General features: G+C 42.4%; 1 pseudogene; it reads right to left on the bottom strand.

Moving 5' to 3' along the window:
• Positions 1–259: 259 nt before the first annotated feature.
• The window catches only part of LOC139202575 (uncharacterized), a 40,309-nt pseudogene continuing 15,485 nt past the window's right edge, over positions 260–25,083 (bottom strand).

The raw sequence follows: 25,083 nt of genomic DNA on the forward strand, positions 1-25,083 counted from the left end.
CTGCCACTGTTGCCTAATATAATATCTGATGCTGCTCATGTGGAGATTCTTGAATCCTTAATGTTGAATTCCTGTATCGTTGGTTCTCTCTCTTCATTAAAGAGTTTGGTGTAGACCTGCTCTTTATGGAAAGCGTCCTGAGATAAGGCTGTTATGAATTGGCGCTATATGGTGTGTAAATACATCTATGGATGTGCTGGGACACATCATCAGTGATGTATGTATCCTGAGATCATTGGGTGTTTCGGGTCTTTCAACATCAGACACTCTCCCTCAGGCGACCCAGCGCAGCGTTGGCCCACTTCTCGGACTTTTTGATCCAGATCCACCTCAAGGCTCTCTCTGCAGCCTCTGTGGTGGACCTGATGGCTCTCTTTTTTGCAGCCCCTGTGATGCCAAGCAGGGTGTAGATCTTGCTGAGGGAGCGGGCAGCAAAGCCTCGACATCCTACCTCTATTGGCTTGCAGCGGGCTTTCCAGCCTCTCCTCTGGCATTCCTCTGTAGGCTTGTGATATTTGAGCTGCTTGCGCTCATTGGCCTCCTCCATGCGGTCCTCCCAGGGGACTGTTAGCTCCAATAAGAGGACTTGCTTAGAGGAAACAGATGTTAGCACCATATCTGGTCTCAAGGAGGTCGGTGTTATATAGGCCTGTCACGATAACAAATTTTGCTGGACGATAAATTGTCCCAGAAATTATTGCGATAAACGATAATATTGCCGTTTTGATACCATTTTTCAACTAATATAATAATAATGGTATAATAATGCAAGTACACCCTTTTAAAGATGAATAAACTTATTTCTTAAGAATATTTTAAATTATTTTTTATATATAAATTATATTATGAAAAAAGACATTGTAAATATCCAAAATAAATAATCAAAACAACCAAAAACAATAAATAAAATGGACTGTCAGTCTCTGTTAACAAAAAATGCACTTGAATAAAAAACACTCACAACTGATGGTCAATGGTATGGTATGGTCAAGCTCATATAGGGGGTCATGTTTGAGCTTGACCACATATCCGTAGTGGCAGAGTAAAATGGGATGTCTTTGATCTCCTTCAGTATGTCATCTTTCATGTTGTTGTACAGTTGTGGAATTGCCATTTGTGACACGTATGTTTTCCCTGGCAATTCGTACTGCCGGTCAAATGTTTGTAACATTTGTCGAAATGCCGGCTTTTCGACGGTGTTAAAGGGCTGCATCTCTTTGATGATGTAGCGAACTACACCGTCTGTGAGTGCGCACCATTTGGCACTGTCACGTTTATATTTTGTTTGCTTCATAAACGCCCCAGTGATGGTGGACTGTCGGGAAGACGTTGACGGCCCCTCTGCCTCTTTTGTAGAAGTTTTTTTTCCCAGTTGGGAAAACTGCAACGGGTGGTTGTGTTTGAGGTGAAGGTGCATGTTTGTTGTGTTGCCGCGTTTAGCATGAACTGTTTTAAAACAAATGTGACATACCGGCTCATTTATGTTTTGTATTTCACCGCGGTCATTTGGCTTAAATCCAAAGTGTTCCCACACATCAGCCGTTGCTTTTGGCTTAGAGACCAATTCCATTGTTATTTATTCCTCCAAATCTCTCCCTCTACTCCTCAAGGGGCTCTCATGCTGCACTCTGTGGTGCGCCAGGTGCCCCGCCTCCCCACACAGAGACAGAGTGACTGACAGGAGGGTTCACTCCTCAGCCCGGCAAACTTATCAAGCTCATTTTTAATTATCGTGCAATTAATTGATTTATTGATTATCGCGACAGGCCTAGTGTTATATGCTCTGGGAACTTGAGCTGCCTGCCCAAGTCAAGTCGCAGTTCCCAGTCTGATGCCGATGAGAGTAGGCTGGCTGCTGATGCTGGTTGTGGTCGTGGCTTTTCTCCAGCTTTCACAAAAAGTATTTACCCCTTTGTGTGGGTCTGTCTGTTGGCCACTGCAGTGGAGATGGTCTTGGCCACTGTCTTCAGTACTTGGTCGTGGCACCAACGGTAGCGTCCTTCGCCAAGGGCTGCTGGGCAGCTGCTCAAGATGTTCTCCAATGTGCCCCTTCCTGGGCAGAGAGGACATGTTGGAAAGTCACTCTTTCCCCAGACATGCAGGTTAGATGGACTGGGTAGCACATCGTAGACAGCTTGGATGATGAACTTGATCCGCTGTGGCTCTGCCTTCCAGATGTCATTCCATGTCAGCTTTCTCTCCAGCGCTCCTTCCCACCTCGTTGAAGCCCCCTGCTGCTGCATGCTCTCCATCCTGCTGGTCCTCCGATCCTCAACACCTGCCCGTACCTCCTCCAGGACAAGATGGCGCCTGTCCTTGCCTTGGGCCAGGTCGCACCGTGGCTGAGGGATGGCTCCCAGCCCTGCTTGTCCGACGGCCACCGGTCTCAGCCAGGACTCCACTAGTTCCAGCCCCTCTTGAGCTTTAAACTTCCTGCCCGTCCTCACCACTATGCCTGCTGATGCCACACTGGTGTCACTTGAGTCTCGATAGGCTAGTGCCTCTCTTGTACGGGAAACCCTGAATTCCTCTTCCAGGCTGCTGAAGGGAAGCTGGAGTTTGTTGCTCCTGCTGTACAGAGTTCAGGATGATGTTCTTGATCTTGCAGGGTATGTGGTGTCGGTCCAGGGTAGTTTCCACCAGCTTATGGGGGATCAACCCATATGCATTGGCTAGGTCCAGCCAAAGCACTGCAAGATCTCCATTCCCCTCACGTGCCTCCCTGATTAGCTGGGTGACCACCCCGATGTGTTCCAGGCACCCCAGGACTCCAGGAATGCCGCCTTTCTGTACTGCGGTGTCAATGTACTTGTTCTTTAGGAGGAAGTCTGTCATTCTTCTAGCAAGGATGCTAAAGGTGACCTTTTCCTCCACACTGAGGAGTGCGATGGATCGGAACTGCTCCAGCCTGGTTGAGTTCTCTTCCTTAGGTATCCAGACGCCCTCCGCCCGTCTCCACTGGTCTGTGATGGCCCCCCTTCGCCAAATCACTCGCAGCAACTTCCAAAGGATTCTGAGGAGGTTCGGGCAGCGCTTGTACACCTTATAGGGTACCCAACTCGGACCTGGAGCAGAGCTGGCCCTGGCAGCTGTTACTACCTCCTAGACTTCCTTCCAAGTGGGATCTGAGGTGTTAAACTCCACTAGAGGGTCTGGCATGTCCAGGAGAGCTCTCTGTGGTCCAAGCTCTTGCTCTCTGTGTGGGTCACTAAGGGTGTTGTGCATGAAGTTGTCTACCTCATCCTGGGTGCACTCAAGCCGCCCACTGCGTTTCTGCCCTAACAGCTGCTTTGTGAAACCAAATGGGTTGGCTAGGAAGGAACTTCGCTTCCTGGCTCTCTCCATCCTCCGTCTCCTGTGCCATTCAGCTCTACACAGGGTCTTGAGAGACTTCTGGATGGTTTGACGGAGCTCAGCGAGAGGTGGCTTCTCCTCCTCAGGTGCTGTCTTGAACTGCTTGGCCAACATCCGCAGCTCTTTCCACAGGCGGTGGATCTTATCTGCCCTACGGTTGTTGGTGTAAGTGGGCTTGCTGGACTTGGGCCCCTCGACACCAAACCTCTCAGCCCCAAAGCTTGTAATGATGGTGGTCAGGTTCTTGAGTCGGCCTTCAACATATCCCCTTGCTGTTGCATTGATGATGCTAGATGTATCCTCATCAAACTGTTGTCACAGACTGTGCCTCGGTCATTCTTGCAGACACAGATGCATCTGCTTGTCATGGTTGATAGTCCGTTTTCCAAAGTCGTCATCGTTAGGTCTGCCCTGTAGGGGTGCTCACCCCCCCCCTCGGGCACCCCTGGGGGTATTTATCCATGGGATGATCTGTAACTTGCTTGGGTTCTCCCTCGCGGGAGATGCAGATCGGGCTGCTAACCCTTCCCTGCCCCGGGTTTGCCGTCTCTCCATGCTGTCCTCTGTCTTTCCAGTTGTCACCAAACTTTCCTGGTCGTCACCCAGTCTGTTCCTGGGAGTCACTGGATGAGCCAGTTAAAAGATATATATATATATATATATATATATATAAAAATAAAGATCGATTGATTGATTGATGCCTTTTACCTGTACTAGCTGATAGGTGATGCAATTGGGCAAAGCTGTTTTAATATAACAAAACAATGATAGTCTCTGAAATTTAGGGTGGCTGTGTAGCTGTCTGGCAGGTTGTCTTTCCTGGGAATAGGAAAACCTCAGAGTCATGATGGAGCATGATTTTAACATTTTGGGCAGGATTTGGAAGTGACAACGTATGCTGGTTAGTTTTACCAATGAGTTAAAATTGTAATCCGTAAGATCGAATTCCTGGTTCATTTGGTGACATCTGTGGCTACCGTGATAACAGCAGGCGCAGTTGAATACTACAGCAAACACTCTGAGCAGCTGCTATGTCAGAAATAAAACAGAAAAGCAAGTAAATGTTTGCAGTGCAGCCAAACAAACTCAGTGAACTCATTCCTTATAACAACTATAACACCAGGTCTCATGTGAACCCAATTTCAGATTCGTGAAATATGAAGATATTTAATCTGTTAATTCTCTTTTTTTTTGTGTCCCTCAGCAAAAATTTCAAACTTCATTTAAATCCATCTCTATTTCATTAGCACATGAATTCTACCATTATTCAATGTGTGTGAGTGTGTTGCTGCACATTAATGGCACACATTTTTATTCACACATTTATCTGTTCCTTAGTAATGTCATATATTAAAGATGATTGAATAAAAAGAGATTCATCCCCTCTCTGGATAACCTTCAGGGTCTTGACAAAACGCTTTGGCTCTCAAACTATCTTAATTTTACCTACATACCAACTGACTCACATTAAAATTGATTTGGCTACTGTAGAACTGTGTACTTCTGTGTTCAAAATTCTCTCCTTTTAAAATCGGAAGTGGCATAGTATTTATCCATAGAGTTGGTCAAAAAAACAAAGACTAGAAAAATAGAGCCAGGGTTGTAAAATATTTAATTTGAAAATTAAATGAAAAGAAATAGAAAAAAGGTACAGAAAACTCAAAATCTCAATAGCTTCAAATCTTACAAATGTCACCAACTGCTGTTATTATCTTTATTTCCTCACTGAAAAAACTTGTGTGAGTTGGGAACGAGGTAGTTGTTCTACCTGGGTATTACGTCTTGACACAGAACCAGGGAGGACTCAAAAGCACAACACCAGAATGCTTCTTGACAGTTGAAGACTTAAATTACACAAATGGCAAACAATATCTTCGATGACTTGGACTTGAATTAACGGCAACATGAACGCTTGGACGAGACAAGACAATCTGGCACAGGACAAAGCGAGACGCAGACTATTTATACAAGAGGTAATGGGAAACAGGTGGAAACAATCAGGGTGGGGCAGACAATCACAAAGGCGGGAAACACACAAGGGCAGGAAGTCAAACAGCCTGAAACGAGAGGAGAGTTAGATTTCACAATAAGACAGGAAGTGAGAGACACGACTAGACACGAGTGAACTATACAAACTTAACAGATGCGATGAGACATAACACTGGGCATCTCCTTTCATGTGATTAAAAGGCATTCGTCTGATTAGAGTTGCTGGGTGGTCACTTCCCTTCAGTTTACTACACGTAACAAAAAGGGTATTTGTGGGCAGCGCAAATTTCAAGGTTTATTGACATCAGACTGCTGTAGTGTGATCATTTTCATTTTAAGTCTGCCCATTAACACCAAAGACAAGTCAAAGACAAGGTTTCACAAAGTTTATAAAATATTTCCTGACTCAACTCAGAAGACTGTGATTTTGAAGTCTAAGGACGTTTTGAGTGAGCGGCAAGGGATGAGATTGTTGTTTCTGTGATCATCGTCGATCTGAAATGCCCAATGCTACAATCATCTAATCATACTTTGTAGAAATGTCAGCGTGTGCTTACTGATTCATTATCCATCCTTTTGAGAGAAGAGACTATGGAAGAGCAAAGAGAACAGAATTAAGAGAAGAAAAAGGAAGGGCAGAGGATGCGACAGGAAAATAAAGACGGAAATAGGGAGAACTGTTAGTGTGTGATGTGGTTTATATGTGCTGTTCTGTCGGTGCCCTGCAAAAAGAGAAGACAGTTCTTCCACTTCACTCCCATGACATCATTTTCTGCCATCCCATCCTTCCATCCTTCTGTCTCCTCTTGTCAAGTCAGACATTGCTGACAGAGCATAGCCTTTCTGTCCGTCCATCTGTCCAAACTTTTCTGTCAGCAACCCCCACAACCACTATCTCTCCCTTTGTCGCTCATTCATCCTTGATTAGCTTTACTGAGGGGTGAGTTGTGCCACACACTGAAAAAGCAGACAGCGGGGTGGAAAACAAACTCAACAAGCTGAAATTAAAGAGACACACACAAGATTCTGGTAGACTGTCACCATACCTGTTAACTAACGATGACACTGGCAACAAAAGAATAAGTGCATCTCGTTGATAATTGGCTCCACATCGATGGGCATACCATCACTTCTTAAAATCCAGGAGGCAACAGATGTCACTGATAGGGTATAAATGAGTCACAAGTACAATTCAGTGCAGAAATTAAATAGTTTTAAACGTCTTTTTCCCATTTTGAGGGTCACATATGAGGGAGCTCCATGGAAAAAATGAAGCATCTGCCCTCCATTTTTTTACCCCTAAATTTACCCCTTAAATTGTGCACATACAGTATACTGTGGCCCGTAGATTACACATGCCATAGATAAATTCAACATGTAGCCACAAATACAAAACAAAAAATCGATGTATTATAGAGAAACTCCACACTAAATATTTTTTTGTACACATAATTAGCTTGTTATTTCCATGTATTATATAATAATATGCTTTACAATACACATGCTGAAAACTTGTGAAAAGACTGTGATCTATGATGTAATTGTGGAGTTGGACTGTTGGGCAATTTCACACATCAGAGATCAATGGCTAGTGACTCTAACCTAACATTCCCAGTGTAATGTAATGTAATGTCTTTTCACTGCAGTCAAGCAGAGATTGTATAGGAAAGAGACACCCCACACAAAAGTCTTGTCCTGTATCTGTGTCACGTAGCTTCGACCAGCTTCTGTCGGCCCACAGTCGCCAAAGTAAATATTGCACCTAGTTTTCACACGGCACATATCATAGGCCAAGATGCAGATTGGCTGAATCAGCTCTCAGGAGACCCCATAATGAGCGCTGACTGGAAAGACTACTAACTTACTCCCACTCCAAATATAGTAAAGCCAAGGTGTTTGATGTTATTGTGACACAATAACCACTATAGAAGCAGGGTCTGTGGGGCAGTATTACATGACTGTGTGAGAATTTCAGCTATTAGAACCTCACTGAGAGCAGACGTTCATTAAAACAGTTTAATGTCATTTGGTTTACTGTCAGTAAACCCCAGAAATGCTCCAGAGGCACTGTAACCAACTTCACTAACTTGTGTTTTATATTAAATATTTAAACGTATATCATGCTAATACTTTTTTATATTAACTTGATATGAATCTATTTGTAATTTGGTTATTTTTTAGCTTCTAGCTGCAGCCTGCTCTGGCATGAGTTCAATGCAGCTCCATGTATTTGTGTCTTGTTAGGAGGCACTCATGTAGTTCGTGTCATGGCCATCGTGAACAAACAAGACGATGTCTAACTATTTTAAGGGACTTCTGCCATTGGACAAACTCAATCGTACACAGTCTGCTCTCCTCTTTATGCCACAGCTAACTAAAACCAGCTATGTAATATCCAGTTACAAATTCCATCTCAGAGGACGGTGAAAAGTTTGGGTGGCAACGCTGTCTACCGTTAACTGTCACCTAATTCTGCCATGTGGCTCTTATCCATTAAAATGATATCTGGTGTCTACCATCTGCCTGAATCCACGTGAATGCAGCATTAGACACGTCCTTTTCACTGTTAGATAAGCAGCAAGCACAATGTGAGTAGTGTGAAAAATGTGAAAATGCTCAAATCGGAAAAATATGAATGATTTAATGTGTAGAAAACTAATGTTAGATTAGGAAAAGTAACTTGCTCATTTTGAATGGGACATTAAAAGGGTACATTTATGGGAATGAATATAATGAACTCTGGAGTGATAACTGTACGGTGGACATCTGTTTAATTCTGCTCTCTTTATTCTCATTTCCAACAACATTATGCATTAGTTTAACTTAAACTGTTATTTCATCTCATTTTTAAACGTCCACTGATATCTCAACTGCTGTCACTGCTAACATACTGTACTGTGGGACACTTTAACAGGCATGTCCTGCTGGAGGCGGAGATGTGCTGTGGTCTCTATCAGCCACTACCAGCATACATACCAGGACCACAGTCTGAACTGTGTACAACCATAATAACAATATAAGCAAACTGCATCCCATCCAGAACTGTAGTGACCATCCTATATCCTATATCACTATATCATTATTGATAAGAGGCTAAAGTTGACCCAATATGTCTCTCACAGACACACTAGTCCAGTTGGTAACTAAAAATAATAAGTAGGAACCTGATTTGACCCCAGCATGCTGCATTGTTAATTAAGGTTTAAGTCCTGACACTGCTGACACACTAAGAAGTGACAGAATACTGCAGGATTGCTAAATGGTAATGTGCCCCTCTAATTGCTACTAGTCTCATGTCTCATGTTCCTGTCAGACAGTTTCCTGTTTGCGGTGTTACTGTCATCATGATGTGATTGGGAATGGAACCTTTCCAATGCACTATTCCACTCATTGAGAGACAAAAGTGGGTGTGATCACGGTGGCAGGTGAGGCTAAGAGAGCACTTTTCTTTTCTTTCCTCGTTAACCTTTGACCTCTTATCTCAACCTCCGTCCTTTTTTGTCCACTTTCCCATGTTCTTCCTCCTCTTTCCTGCTCGGTGTCCACATCCCTTACTCACCTCTTCTCAGGTGTCCTAATGTGACAGGAAGTGAAAAGGTGGGAGGAGGTGGTAGAAGGCATTCAGCTCCTTTTCTTCTGCCCCTATGTTTCCATCTTTATCCTTGTCTCGTGTCTTCCATAATTTAAATGTCAGTATGTCTGCTTGACTATATATATTGGTCAAAAAGAGAACTGTACCACACAAGCAAACCCTAATGTGTGTGTGTGTGTGTGTGTGTGTGTGTGTAAGATGAATGCAGATTGACTGGCCACAGAGGCATCCATTCCCCTGCCTGCTTGTTTTTTTGGCATGTTTGCCTGCATGACACATTGCTTTTAGATGTGTATTATACAGGTTTCATTCAGCTTGTCTGTCCTGCCTCTCCTACAGACACATGCCATGTAGTCAAAAGCCCCCCTTTATCTGCAAAAGAGAGTGAAGGCACGCTTCCAGGTTGGCTTAAATCTGTTGAGATCAAATTGTCACCTGCTAACATCCATCACGGCCCCAGGCTACATTTATATTACAGCCTATGTGTGTACCCTCACTACCTGGGCCTGAATGGGAATAATCCTATGTATTCCATTCTATCCCATTTTATCCATTCCATCTATCTTCTTCTTGTTCTCAGTGAGTGTTAGATGACAAGATTGACCCCATCAGATTGAGCTAATTAGCTTAGCATTAGGACTGGGGGCAGGGGTAAACAGTGCCTACCAACACCTCTAAAGCTGACAGATTTACATGTTATACCTGAAAACATAAAACCTGCAGATTTTGTTTTTACTTGGATTACGTGCTAGTTTTCGGTGACTAGCGTATTTTTGAGCTTTGAAGCTTCTGCTTTCTCTGTTGCAGAATGAATGCAAACTTAACCAACTTGAGTATAAAGTGCAGTTCTCCCAGTTGTATTACCTCACATCATTGCAATGGAAATGGGTGTCTGGGCTACTTTGCTGAGCCTGCCACTACAGCGCCCTGAACATGGATAAGCAGCAGTGAATGGATGGACGGAGACAGCTTGCTTGCTTGTTGGATTAATCAGTATTTTTCATATTTGGTAAGTCTGTCCTTCCCTGATTGCCAGTGTTGACGCCCGTATGAAGCGCCTGTACGATGGCTCACTGAACTGAGCTAATTTCCTGCCTACCAGCTCGTAACCTCTCCTCCACTTCCTGTCTGGCTGTCTTTTAATTATCTTTTTCTAATGATTGTAAAATTGCACTGACATGACTAATGGCTGTTGGTACTCATGAGAGTCCCATGACAATTTACAATTCTGGCAAATGCATGAGCTGCAGAAAAGAGTCATGTGATTTGCAATAAAGTAGAACAATACAAAAGAAAGGCTTTGTTACTTTGACACAATCTAATTTCAGCATGTAAACTAAAGGTTGGTAATAGAGAATGAACTTTAATGTCGTCAGTTGTGTACTAACATGTGAAACACATTGTTCTTAGAGTTGATGATCTATATTAGCCAGCTTGTCCTGTCATTTCACTTCATTTATTCAGCTTGACACCATGCTCGAGTTAGCCTGTGTAATATCTGTCTTTTCGGTGGGCACTGAAGCTGTGCAGGCAATTATCAGACACGTCTTTCAAGTTGATCAAATAAATGTCGAAGGAAGAGGTTTTATTTCCATAAGTTGACAACAACCTGTGCACCTGTGTTAGACTCCCCCACACTTCATTGCCACCAGCATATAGCTAAGCAGAAAGCTTACCATGAAGGAGGATCGTGCCTCTAAAGCTCTGATAAAGTCAACCGTATCTCCAACTGGGAAAACGACTGTCAATAAGCACAAAAATACTGAGATGCGAGTGGGGATTCAGCATGTTCTGGAACCACACAAAGCCATATCTTATCCCTCTCCCTGTCCCACATGTACAAATTTCAGGAAAAAAAAAGGATGGGAGTGAGATCAGCTGTTGTTAATTGCCCAATAAGCTGTGTTTGGCGTTGACCTCTATTTTTAGGAAGCAGGTTATTGTCAGTCTGTCTAATGAGAGTCATGGTCCTGGTGTCACATCCAGGCCAGCCTCCATTCCATTTGCCTCTGTTACTCAATGCATTACTTTGTGAGCATACAAAAACCCACAGCTCCCATGAACATTTACTAACACAAGTACAAATACCAACCCTAACCCTGTTCTCCATATAAAAAAGACATGATATCCAAAGCCTCTTGACTTGTTATGCTGCACCATGTAATGGTCTAGAGTTAGTAGGAAATATTTTTTGTTCATGGTTCTCAAAACAACATTCAGATCATTAATGAAGCATCAAACAACTATTTGCCATGTAAAGATGCAGTGGAATGACTTGCTATGTAAAGATGCAGTGGAATGATGGCTTCTTTTTTCTTTGTTCCCTCATGACCATGTGAGTCTGTGAATCGTTCAATGAGCAAAACAGTAAAACCGCGCCAAAAAAGAGAGAGAGCTGCTGCTTAGTGACAAATTCAGCTAAGCTGCAAAGTAAACACCAAAGCTAGAAGAGGTTGACAGTCAGCTGTTATGTACAGAACCAGCAAGAACAAATTAGAGATCTGGCAGCGGGGAGGCACAAATTTGTTTTTGTCTGAGATGGTGAGATCCTGTGTTAAGGACTGTTAAGATATGTAATCTGTATGTAGTCAGTTTTTCTAACAGGCCATAACGTTTCACAGCACATACAGTAAATGGATATATTGTGTATATAAACAGACATTGCTTGTTCTGTCTTCACTTTTCAGTTGTCTATAAACATTTCTGACTGAATTACTTCTGCTTTTATGCAATCAATTATACGGCAGCTTTTTCTTATCTAAGCTATATTTTTATTCTTTTCTTCCAGTGGCTCTCAGGGGAGAGTGACGGTGGAGCTTTACACACAGATTAACATTACATGCAATACCCTCTCTACACTATACTGAAGGGGCTGTAGAATGAGCAGCAGCTAGGCAGACGGGTGACAGAGTGAGGGTATTTGACACAGAAAGCCACAGGGGGTCAGCTGGTGGACAGGAGGGATGACGGGGTCCATAGTTCCATTCAAACTAAAGACAGAATGAAAGACTGACACTAAAGAGGGAAACAAGCCACGTGTAACCATATATTTTTATACATTTGGATTTTTGAGAGGTCTATTGCAATACAGTACTCACATGCCTTATGATAATTGGTTATGTGATCCCTTCCTAAAGCGACTGCATTGTAAGGGATGTGGGAAAAAAAAAAACTACAGCACTGTGTAGACAAAATACATTGTAAAGTTCAGCTGAAGCTAAACTGAGCCTTCAATTTGCCAAACTGAAGTGTGTGTTGCCACGTTGTTAGCTGCCTGTGTGTTTCCTGCCTCGGTCTGGCCCTGACTATAAACAACCACTAACAAGTATCCCTTAAGTGCTGTTCAGCAAGCAACAATGTCATGGAAAATACTTCGAGAGGTGATTCACCTCGTTGAAACGGCCTCTTGTCTATTCATTTCAGTGCTGTGATTAGCAATCACAGGAGCGGGTTTAGTTATTAGCGAAAGAATAAAATGATTATCAACAAGATCGAACACTTATCAATATACTAATTAATATCAGTAGAATTATTCATGATAATGAATCATATCGGGGCAACATCCTGGAATCAGGGGATTCAGTCTCAAAAGGGATTCACTTAAAAATGTTGATATTTAAAGACCATCTTACATTTCTAAAGTGAACAGGAAGGCTTGACTATCATAACCAGCTGTTACCACAACACGTATGCACAATAATCACAAACAGCTGCTCTTTAAATGTATAATAGAGTTTATTTAACTCAGCAGAATGATTGGTAATCAATAATATTTCATCTGATAAACATAACATAACGTTCAAGGCGGTGGAAAGGCAGCGTGACTTTTGTATTCTTGGTGACGTCATGGCCGCATCGTGAGGCCGTTCCAGGAGTCCGGTGGGTTTCTTCCAATGAGACCCTGTGATTTGAATCCAGGCCAAACCTTCCGCTTAGTTTAGGTTTGTATGTCCGGGGGAGTTTTGGCACCCGTTTCTTTGTTTCCGCGCCTGTTCCTTTGTTTCAGACTTTGGAATGAACCTTTCTTTGTTCTCCCATGTGGTGAGGGCCCAGCAATCCACATGTATTTTTTGCCTCGAGTTCAACTTTGGCACACCTTTTTTTTTTTTGCTGTGGACTAAAAAGCAAACAGTGCCGACCTTTTAGAGTTTTTGTGTTTATGGTTGGTTTGCCAGCTATGGTAATTAACCAACTAGTCCTGTGTGTAGTTCCTACCTCACCAAAATCCTAGCGCTATGGATGGATGGACTTTGCTGTGCCAGTGTCTGGTGTGACTCACATCGTAGTCTAGTCGTGCTAGAAAAGAACCACCTCACAGCTGGTGTGGTCAGCAACTCTTGTAACTTTAATATGGTGTGTGAGAATTGTAGAAAAAGTTAGCCTATCCTGAGCATGTCCATTATCTGTCTGTGTAGCTACCTGTCTCTGTCTGTCAGTCTGTCTTCATTTCTGTCTCCTTGCAACAGTGTTTCCCCACCGTTCAGTCGCCCTCCATACATATCCCCCTCTGTTCTATCCCTCATCATATTTGCTATGCGGACAGCTGTCAGAAGGCCACCAGGGTTATTATCTTGATATAAGATACACTATGTCAGCCTTGGGTACCCTCCCCTTCTTCTTATATCAGGTAATAGGTGTATCGATCTCTGGCCACCTCTGTTGCTGGATGACAGACAGACCCGTGGGGATTAAATGATCAATCTGCATTATTGGCATCCTTGCCCTTCTTAAATCCCTCCCCTTGTGTGTGTGTGTGTGTGTGTGTGTGTGTGTGTGTGTGTGGTTATACATATGTGCGGATGCATTCCTACATGTGTATGCACTATGTTCAGCGTGCACACATCAAAGATATCTGACTTTTTTTCCCCCATGTTCTTATTTTTAGCCAAGGCTGAGCCACACTGATAGACTGATGGCACTCTGATTGATCACTTGGAAATTGAAATTGGGCGATCTCCGTTCACCATAATGAGAATCGGACACTTACCTCAGCTTTGAACGTCCAAACCAATTTGGAGAGGCAGAAAATTAGAGTTGTTTGCATCAGCCGTGAGGCCTTGTTTCCATGGGGACCTCTTTACAATGCTTCTTCTCCTTGTTTACCATGGAAAGGACACATTGATGACGGCTCTGTGGGTTGAGTGTGTGCCAAGAGTCCAGGGCCTCTAAAGTTAAAACATTACATTTCAGCTTAAACAAAAAGGGTATGCTGCTTCAAAGAGGTTTTAGGTACTTGGCACAGCAACAGCTTCCCCAAGTGGCTACTGTGCACTGAGAAGTACAATATAATGAAGACGTGATGCAGATGCAGGCCCTCACTGCGTGATTCCATTTTAAAAACACAAACTGCAGTGCATACTGCCATGTTATGGTGTGCGTCACATTCACATTTGCCTCTTCTAAGAGTTTGTACACCCTTAAATTCAGTAAGGACCTTCCCCTGCACTTTTATATAAGAATAAAGTAACTTTCAGACAGCAAACGGCAGTAATTGAAAGAGACAAAGCTGCTGCTGCTTTCTAGCCAGAATCTCCCAGCGTTAGTAGGAAGTGCTAGTACATGTTGTAGCCATGTTAATAAGCCTAGTCATAAACACGCCCATGTGTTGTGTTTGCTACAACAGGAGAGAAATAGATCTCCTGTTCATAGTGGATAGCGTCTCTCCGGTTGTGACTGTAAAAGCTTGTTAAAGTTAAAAACCAGAGGCCTCCAGACTTGGTTCAGAGGGCGGCTAAAAGAACAAAACCACTCCAGACTGATAAATAGTGAATAAAATTACCACCAGTTATTAAAGCTGTAGGCTGTATCTCAAATTTGCTCTCTTGTCAAAATCTGATCCCACTCATTGTGAGTAGGCAGCTCATGATCTTCTGAAATCACATATCTGCGCTTCTTCTTTTTTTTCATTTTCTCTGAAGAAAATCAGAATGTCATAGTTCAGTTGCACTCAAAATTATTTGACCCCCATTGCAAATTAGGTGGTTCACAAACTTCCAGCTTTGTTCAATGAACAACTCAAACAAAAAAAGTTTAAATAGCTCAACACAACCAATATTGCCACTTTTAGTGATTACTGCTGTCCAAAAATCATTCAACCACCTGAATAGAATCCCTCTAAAGAGCCCTCATTTGCAAATCAGGCACCAGGCCTAGGGGAAACCTAAAAGTAAGGGTGACACAGGCTAGGAGGCACCGTGTAGCCAATATCCAAACACTGTGGATCAATAGAGAGAGGACCAAAATTAGCATGTTGCTCAGACCAGAGCTGGTTTATTTCTGTGTACAACTGCATACCACTCTCAGTCACAGTTGCTAAGATCTCATTTAAGTGCATGTGAAATGAATATCAAAACATTTCACAAATTAACAAATGGTGTTACCCTCTGACAATATATCATAAAACATCCTGTCAAAAAGGCAAATAAGTGCACATACATTCGATGTACATTCCCCATACAGTTAGGCTAACTCTCTCAACACTAATATAAGATACACAAAACCTTTTGACAGCATTATTTACATTACACTCACTCATGCCCTTAACAAACTGATCCAAATGGTTCAGGACACTGAAACACACTGCTTTGCACATTACTATCTCCCAGGAGATGAGATTATTATTCCGTCATTCTCCTTTGGTCCCCCCAGGTACTGAACTGCATTGTCCAGTGAGTTGGGCCAAGTCTATTAACTGATGGTGATCTTTAGACAGTCCCTCTGTGGTGTAATACATCATCTATTGACACGGGATTGGTCTATTAAACGAATGTGCAGCTCTCTCTGTCACACTGTTTCCCTCTCCTCTGCAATGAACATGATTCCCACTGGATTTAATTAATCACTGTCTTGGTTGGCTGCTATGCACACAAATACACACACACACACACTCAAGCATGAGTCATGTATTACTGCAGGGTGTCTCAGGCATTAGCATCAACAAACCCATTGACTACAAAGGGTTATGGATGCAGCCCAAATTCTCTGAAGATCATTATTGTTTTTCGTTACATGGCTCTCATACTAACTCATTGCACATACATGGAGCTGCTGCTGTGTTTCACTTTCAAATAAACATCCATTTCGGTCCACGTGCTGATGTTGCTGGTTATTCTCATCCAGTGAGTCTGCATTCACAGTCAATAAAAAAGTCAAATTAATATTATTAATTATTAATTATTATGTTATTAAGGCAGTGAAGCAGTACAGTAGCACAGTAGTCAAGCCTCCTAAAAATAAAAGCATGGACTTTTGCACAGACAAAAGTAAGTACAGTAGCCACAGCAGCTTAAACTAATCAGCTTTGTGAGAGGCTGGAAGATATTTCACAGCAGCCCCTGGTGTGGCACTGCTGAACACAGCACAGTATAGCCCTCTCTCTCTCTCCTCCACCTCTGAGCCCTGACACAGATCAGCTCACCCGCCTTTGCATTTCACACGACTGGTAATGGGCCGATCACACAAGGCCAATGAGAAACAACGGCTGATGTTGCAGAGCTGCTGTCATTTAAACGGCCATGTTGATGGTCATGTTAGCATTCACTGAGGCATGTGGGAGTTTCCCCGCTAGTGATTCACAGCTGTACCACCTGCCAGTACTAATAATACACATTCATAATGGAGGATGTTGACATAAGGAGAAATAATGGGGTATATCTGCATTACCATTGTCAGGAGATGTAAAGGAATACGTCACAACACACACATCCATGGACACAAGTCATGCATGTGTAAAACCCCTGCAGGGGAGACATGTTTTACATTCACATAGAGTAATCCAATGTTGCTTTTAATGTGTCAAGGGAGATCCATGTCTCTGCTGCTTCCTCTGATCATGATAAACATCAATACATGTGTACACACATACATACACATTCTACCCTATACCCCAGTTCACACGCTCACTACCGTCTCCACACAAAACATACATAAAAGTTCAAACATACATTCAACTGCATTCAGTTTCAACACAGATCCATCCAGTGACAGCACAGACATTAAATTCTTTTGACTGGCAGGAAGCTAAGGCTATACTTTGCCTGACAAATATCAACCCTGGCATGGCGAAGAAAACAAAGAGGAGGAGAAGCAGGGTCTCTCTCCATCTCTCTCAGTTCAGTCAGATTTAATATTGACAGAAGATGGAACTTTGGTTTCCCAGATAGGGAGGTTTCTCACTGCCGTGACAGTAGGAGAAAGCTTGTCTCCGGGTCTGACTTCATTTCATTCTTTTCTATAAAACTCATAGCTTTAGCTCTAAATTGATCTCTGCTGACATGAATTTCCAGGTTCTAAATAACTCTGTTTTAAATGGCAGATAAACGAGCCTTTTTCTTTTATTTTTTTCAAAAACCGACACCTGAGCGATCATTTTCATGGAGTGCAGGTTGTGAAAATGACTTGCAGACAAAACTACCCAGCACAACAAGTGATTCTTAGCCTAATCAATATTCATCAACACACATGTAACAATGCAGATGGTACTGCAATGTTTCACTGTCTTTCCACAGGTGGTTTTGTTTCATATTAGAATCCTTCATCACGTCCATTTGACTCCAACTTTCAACATGTGTTCTTCACCTGTACTTGTACTTACAACCTGACAAGGACACAAGCAAGACAAGATATGAAAAGCTGATCTGTATACTTACTTTTGCACATCTGTTTTTTCCTTAGATGCTTATTTCAAATACTGAAGGCCCTGATTGAACATTGCAGCTACAATGGCTGCAATATAAAACAGTTGAAAATATTTCCTCTTAAAGTGCTTGGTTTTGTCACTGACAGGCTCAGATTGTTATTTGAAGTGTCTGACAACAGTACAGAAAGGATAATTACCAGGATTGACCCTTCGCAGCTACCTGCTGAGGCGACTGGTCTGGACCAATTCTGACATCTGTCATTTCAAATGCAAAATATGTAAAAATAGGGTGCAGGGTTACAAACAGTTTTACAGGGGAATCACTCCACCTTCAAAGACCAGGCATAATTTACAAGAATCACAGCAAAGGTTGTCGACATGAAATCACTAATTAAATATAGGCTTGAATATGGTAAATGGTAAATGGTCTGTATTTGTATAGCTCCTTTCTAGTTATTTCAACTACTCAAAGCGCTTTACATGACATCCTCATTCACCCATTCACACATCATTCATACAGGAGAAATGTAATTTCTTTCATACTCATTCACACACTGAAGCTGCTTCAGGAGCAAGTTGGGGTTCAGTGTCTTGCCCAAGGACACTTCGACATGTTGACCCATAGGAGCTGGGGATCGAACCCCCGACTTTCTGATTGAGGGACGGACCCACTCTACCACTGAGCCACTAAAAACTGATCGTTACAAAGAAAAAGAAACCAATTGGGCAAAAGCATAATTACTGTTATGCAAATAAATAATGGACATATATATGAAAATCTCTAAAGGCCACAGAAAAACGTTTCTTTCTCTTAATAAGACATGTAAGTGTGCACTTAACAAAAAACAAATAACAGAGTGCTAATTTACTCCAGGGTGTCAATAACCAAATGGCAGCCATCTGGCTCTCTTCTCCTTGCCCAGTTAGGTAGTGTGAAGAGCAACAAAGTCTTCGCAAGGAGGAATACAAATACAAATACAAAGAAAGCATTACACCCGCATAATGCAAGTTTGAACATATTTGCTGTTCTGAGTGACACATACATCTCCAATTTGTTCATTGATTCAGTGAACCTGTAGCTGTGCATATTAATGGCTATTTAAGCCAGCTGGAGAAATAAGTGACTAATCAGTGACGTAAAGATAAAAGAGCAAGAGGAAAATGCTGACAAGCTTGGCTACAGCTTTACAAGTTGTGAGTCACCTTTCAGAAAAAAGGTTTTTTTAATCAATGTAAAAAATAAAGGTAATTGCTCCTCTTAAATGCAGCCGCTGCTTTCCACCGTGGAAATGATGTCGGACAAATAGATGCATCACTTGCTACTGATTGGTTTGGGCAAAACAAAATACCTCCCCTACCAAGAAGAAATGGATAACATGGACACACTGTCAGGATGAATGAATGAAGGGAAATTAAATGGTAATGAAGCAAAAGGATAACTGCTTTCTAAAAAAAACATTATATATATATATCTATTCTATTTTTTTTCAGCTTAGGTCTCCAGTACCCATCCACACACTCTCTGCACTCACTAGGGCCAGAGTCTGGTCAATAAGATGGAGGACAAATGTCACAGGGATTTATAGAGAAGTAATGTAGTACCAGAGGAACAATAGTTACTGCTGTTTCAGTTTTGACCTCACGCTTGTCCCATTCAGAAGAACATGTTAAACCATTTTCACAGGTTGTAAAAGTTGCTGGAACAAGCTTCTTGAGATTGAGATTTCCCTGACACGTTATTTTCTCTCTCTCTGTCATCGGGAGTGTGTTGACTGCTGACTGGCTGTATTGTCTGCTGGGAGGCATCGAGCGCCATATCAGGACTCAGCTCAAACTCTATTGGCAGGTGAGTAGGACAGATGGGTGCTCAGTGGACAAGTGTCTGTGTGAATGATTATTGGTTAAAAGGACTTGCCGACTGGGTTCTTCACCCGCCTATCAATCAGGGCTGTTTAGCTCTGTTGTTGCACAAGGCCTGCTAAAGTGTTTATAATGAACCCAGAAGGGCAAGCTGAACATGTGTGTGTGTATCAGTAAGTGTGCCCTGATAACTTCTGACTAAAAGAAAGACCTTAAAAAGGGCACGGTCAGGCAGTATCCTCACATCATGAAATAAGTTGAGGTGCAACTACTGTAAACATTTGCATTAAATCAAGTCATTGAATGAATAGTTAAATACCAAGAACTGAAAGTAGGTCAATTGCTAGTTGGAGAGTGAGAAATAAAAGCAGTTGATCTGTCATTTGAGGAGGCTGAGAAAGAGCTGAAAGCAGTTCATATGTCAAAGAAATGTCTGGTAAAGTTGAGGCACCAGAAATAGATGAGAAGATGATAATACAGGCCAGTTAAGTGAGGACAAGCCCCCCCAAAAGTACTCAAAAGTACAGGGATTTAGTTTCACTTGCTTTCTTTTAGGATTAAAACGCCCTTAAAGCAGCTTCTGTAAAGTTTTACTCCCCGCTCTGGATAAAAAGTACTCTAATAAAGTATTTTTTTGTAATTCATGAACATTAAAGTGAAAGTTTCAAAGGAAAGAGCAGTGCTAGAATGTCAGCCTTGACAAATACCTCACTGTAATCAGCCTTTTAAATACCTTTCATGAACTGTCTGAAGTTCTGTCTTCAGCTTTGAGGTAGACTCTGTGTCTCTTCAGGCTCCCTGTGTACAAGTCCTGCAATGAATGGAAAATATCACATTGAGACACAAAAGACTGATTCAACTCCGTCCACCTCCGCAGTGTAGAAAACTGATGATGCACAAACAGATGCAAATGCCACAATCGGGTACTTGGGATGGGGTGGGTCGCTGCAAAAAGCTTTTGGCATGAACCGCTTGCTACAGTTTCACATCCTCAGTCAGAGTTAGCGTGTAGAATGAGACCAGGGGACAGGGAAAGTTGCAGGACAGCATCATCAGCAGCAAGTCAGGAGTTCACTTGCCTTGAAATATAACAGAAGAGCAAAGTAGAGTAAAAGGACATTTTCAATGACAGAACTTAAGTTCAGAGTCCTTTTGTCCCGTTTTTCCATCCTCCTTGTTTAGCCTTTTTCCTTTCTTCCTCTTTGTATCTGAGGACAGGGGAGGAAGATGGCTTGAGCACCTAGGATGACATGAAGGGTTCTCCCTGATGCTTCCACCTGGAACGCTGCCCTCTCTTTGTGTTCCTGACTGTTTTAGGGATATGTGCCCCTCTCTGTGTGTTTTCACAATCCAAGCTTGGCCATGTGCATTCGCTTGATGTGAGATAAGTGCAAGAAGAGGTTTTAGTACACAGCACATCAAGAGTTCTGGTTTCTGCTGTTCTGTCACCCCCCTTTCTCCTTTCCAAGCGATTTTCAAGATGCAGCGTGTACGTACGAGCACAATGTGCACATTCCACCTGTGAGTTCTTTAGTTGGCTTTGCTTTAGCCAAGGTCTGTTCATCTATCGTCTATCCCACTGCCTCCACCATTAGCACCAAACATCAGCATTTTTCTGGTCTCTGCCTTTGATGTGGCGGACTAGATATGGTTCTATAGTCAGCATGATCCCTCTATCACTTATAGAAGAGCCACTCTCTTCTTCTCTTTTTCCTTTTTATTTTCTTGAAGTAACAAGGCATCTATTTCATCATCTGAAAAAATGTGGTCTTTTTCTGATGTTTTCTCTTTGCCCAAAGACTTTGCCTCGCTGAAGATTTATTTCCTGATGTTTTTTGCACTCTCACTGCATTTTGAAAAATAAACAATATACAAACACTTGTACAAACACACATGATACCAACAGTCTACCATGATCTTGATTGACACAATACCAGGACAAACTGATATAAAAAGGACAGCATTCAGTTTTCATAAGGAGTTACGTCCACATAGAGTACCACAGCAGTATTGTGCCAGTATGATTACCACGTGCTAAAAAAGTATCTTTTGTTGAAAGACTTTCTAAAATGCAGTTGAGCCATTCAGTTCAAACTTTATCTCAACCAAAAGAATGCTTTGGAGTTGGGTCAGATCAAGGTAGGACCACCATTGCATCACAAACAAGTAGCCCCAAAGCTTATTTGTGTCCGAGCTGAGACGACTTCCTCTAACATGTCTTGGTGTGATCGATTTGGTCCAATTCCTGTGGTCATATCTGCCCAAATGACTTCAAAATCATCTGATTCAATAAAATGTTTTGGGCTGATATGCATAGAGAAACAAAATCACACTTCAGTCTGTCTCCTGCATGAGGCTTTGGTGCACACGGCTAAATCCATGAAGGACATCTCAGTAACTTACAAGGCTGTACTCTACTCTGGAGATCCTACAGCCAAATACATCAGCCGAGCAGAAGAGGCCTGCATGTAGCTGCAACTTCTTACACACAGGTCTGTCTCAAGTCCAAAGCCAAAAAAATCCTGTTTAGCAGCATTGCACTAGAGATGGTAATGTTGGTCAGTTAGTTGTTGGCCAACAGCTTTAGTCCAAACCAAAATATCTCAGCTACTAATTGATTGCCATGAAACGTCGTACATTGATGTTCCACAGACGATGAATCTTATTGACTTTAGTGATCCCCTGACTTTTCCCCTTGTGGCACCATTGAGGTTGACATTTGTGGTTCAGGGGAAATGTCTTGACAAATATTGGCTAATTTTGCACACACATTCATCTTCAAATCAAGATGAATTCTAATCACTTTGGTGACTCTGTGACGTTTTGGCTTGAACTATCATCAACTATCATCAGGTCAAAATGTTATTGACCAAATACTTGCAAAACTAATGACTTATCAACCTCAGCTGTACTTTGCGTTTAATATTCTCTTTCACACATGCACTGAAACTGAACTTATCTGGACATTATCTGGGGCAGCTGAGTGCCAGAATGTAAATGACCAAAGCAGACACTGACCAGACTTTACCCTGCCAGCTCTCAAGTACAACATCCTTGTAATGTCCAACAGAGTCCAAAAAGAATACAGACATTCATTCTTCTCTTGTCCTTCTTTGATATTAATAATACGTCCAAATACATGTAGGCTTGATAAACACAAACACAGTCATCGTTTCAGATGAGTCATTGCCTCGTCTGTCATCCTCATTGTGCTGCAAACAAAACCTTACCGTACTATTCCGTACTTTTTGAATCATATACTGTCTTGTGAGATCTCAACCCAGGAGCCCCCCCTTGCCAAAGCCAAACAGAGTGAACAAACTCCTGTTGTGTGACACAGATCCACCCCTGATTCTCTGGACATTGTCCGGAACTCATATGAGAAATGGTACCTTAATGGTAAACATGGTAAACATCAGCAGCTGGCCAGTTTACCAGACATTCAAGTTGACATCTATGCTTTTGACAAGGAACATTACCAGTGACTCAGTCATCTACTCTCTTGTTGAGTGAGCCAGTTAGTTGAGCCCTGCAGACTCACTTTGTCAGCAGGCCAGCCAGTCAGTACACCACTTCGTCCGTCAGGGAGTCCGTATTTATTTTGCAAGGGCTGCTGATTTGGAACATCAGTTTTTTCGTGTGAGGAGAAAGGGTACATTTAGCTCAGTTGAAAGGAAAGCTGAGGAAAGAAAAAGGGGCCTCAGAGAGCTAAGTTAACAAGGCTAGCCCGAGGCTTCAAACATCCGAAACTACAAGTGTTCAGAGAGGCGTTGGGGAGCAGAGAGAGGCGATAGAGGAATGGACAGGAGTAGAGGGGAGGAACAGACAAAAGGAGAGGAGAGAGAGGGAAACTCAAGATAAGCAGGACAACAGAGGAGTACTGAGGTTAGAGCACAGACATTATTAGCATCATCTTTTGGAAGGTTTCCAAAAAGCTGCAGATATTGGACTGATGTATTGCAGAACCTTTGAGATACTCTTTGAATAACACATCCACATCTTATATAATATACACGCCTTAGATTAGGGCTATGAACAAATAGCAATATGTTATTCAGAAATGTACAGACTAGGCTCTCTGAACAGATGTAGAAAAACATCTTCATTTTTTTAGTAGTATTGACACAGTTTATTACAAAGGTAATACTGCTTTTTAGAGTCAAAATGGAAATACATAGAGGTCATACCCTTTTTGCTGACTTCTGTTTTTCAGTAACAGTGTTCCTGTGGGTCCTGGTCCCGGTCCCGCTGATGTGGTTCTCTGGTTCCTGTGGATCCTGGTCCCGGTCCCGCTGATGTGGTTCCCTGGTTCCTATGGATCCTGGTCCTGGCCCCGCTGATGTGGTTCTCCACCAGCCAATGGATGTGCGTCTGTCCAAGGCTACAGCCTGTCCGTCCTTGGGAGCTGGATCTCTCCTTCACTGTGGTGCTCCTGGAGGTTTCTCTTTTCCCACTGGGTTTTTTGAGTTTTTCCTTCCCGAAGAAGGAGGGTCATAAAGGGCAGGTGATGCCTCGGACTGATCCATCGGACTGATCCACTGGCCTCATCGACTGCTGGACTCTTTATTAGATTGTTTGTTCGCTTACACTTGTTTATTTCAGTGAACTTTGTAAAGCACTATGAGACACTCTGTTGTGATATTGGGCTATACAAATAAAATTGAATTGAATTGAATTGAATTGTAATCCAGGCGTTTGCTGTTTGGTGAACAGGAACTCTAAGCGGCAGAGCAAATAGGCCATTGGCTAGGCAGCACTTAAGACTAAGTTCAATAGTCAGACAGGCAGCGACATTCATCCAGAATAACTGTCTATCATCTAATAACCATCAATAACATCCATCAGTTTTCAGCAGATCAGCTGCACAGTGCAGAATAAGGCCGGAGTGTCTCACAAGTACATACTAACGGGCCAAAGGAACTCATTAGATTTTTGTCAACAGCTTTTTTTAAAATAGATTTTCTTTGACTGTGCAAGCACAATCTCATTTATTTATTTATTCTAGGTAATATGGCCCCTTGAGATAGTATGGCCCATGGCTTTTTTGTAAGTAAGTTTCTCAGTTTTAACTATAGACATCTCTGACCAACTTTATTCCGCCAACTGGAAACAAAACAGAAGTGTCTGTTTTTGCCAGAATACTGATTTTATGTATTTTTTTGAAGATGAATTTGCTCTGAAGATCAGCTGGCAAACTTCAGGTCATACCTGCTGGCGCTGAGGAACTTGATTCAGATAGAACTTAGTGACTTTTTGTGGGGCCCATGTGAGACAAGGTGCAAGGCTTGAGCTGGTCTCCAGCAGAGCCCAAGGTGAAAGAGAGCTGGACCCTCAGAGGTCCAAAGGAGAGGTGTGATGTGAGAGAGAGAGCAGTGGGGGGGCTCTGGTTTTGTTGACCTGAGGTTGTAGGGTCATGTGTCCAATGGTGGCTGTAAATCTGGGTCCAGGGTCCAAGAAACATGTAGTCCTCACCATTTTCTGGTGGGACCAACATGGGTAATGATGATGGACCTTAACATTACTTTTCTTCAGTATTTGAATCAGAATCCATGGGTGGATTGCTGAATGGGTCTACCCTGAATGAGCCAGAGTCTTTGTCTGAAGTGAATGTGAACATCCCTCGATCGAAGTCACAGAGCTCAGTTAAAAG

Source organism: Pempheris klunzingeri, chromosome 6 (assembly GCF_042242105.1).
Source record: "Pempheris klunzingeri isolate RE-2024b chromosome 6, fPemKlu1.hap1, whole genome shotgun sequence".
NCBI classification, from domain to species: Eukaryota; Metazoa; Chordata; class Actinopteri; order Acropomatiformes; family Pempheridae; genus Pempheris; species Pempheris klunzingeri.